This window comes from Morone saxatilis, unplaced genomic scaffold (genome assembly GCF_004916995.1).
Source record: "Morone saxatilis isolate NCDOM2014 unplaced genomic scaffold, NCSU_SB_2.0 Contig16, whole genome shotgun sequence".
NCBI lineage: Eukaryota > Metazoa > Chordata > Actinopteri > Moronidae > Morone > Morone saxatilis.
Genome location: NW_023339718.1, coordinates 25,353,915 through 25,354,278, shown reverse-complemented (window position 1 = coordinate 25,354,278; position 364 = coordinate 25,353,915). Strand labels below are relative to the sequence as shown.

The following is a 364-nucleotide window of genomic DNA, read 5'->3' as shown; positions in this document are numbered from 1 at the left end:
CACCCAGTAATTACACTGAGAGTGACTCTGCGGGCTCAAGCTGGCACGACACCACACACACAGCCAAGCAAGTTGCCGTTAGCATCGTAGCAGTCACTTACTACTTTGCACTTGTTTGAAAGCATATAAAAAACTCTGTGTGAGCAAAAGAGCGCTGCTCTGAATTTTCTTTTGCCTGTTGTGGGCCCTGCTGCTCTCTTGACCAATGTAAAGATTCATACAATGTGGGAGTGTAATGTGAATCCTTTGTCTGCATGAAGACCTTAACAAAAACATTTTGTGCTCATTATTGGAAGGCATATTCTTTAATTTTATTATAAAGTTTAATAACATAAAAAATTAAAGTTTCAGTGAATCTCTTGTT

At 39.0% G+C, this 364-nt stretch overlaps 1 protein-coding gene across 1 annotated transcript in view; it reads right to left on the bottom strand.

Moving 5' to 3' along the window:
• LOC118326182 (cytoskeleton-associated protein 2-like) overlaps positions 1-364 on the bottom strand; it is a gene marked incomplete in the record, with an annotated part of 9,932 nt that overhangs the window by 4,252 nt on the left and 5,316 nt on the right.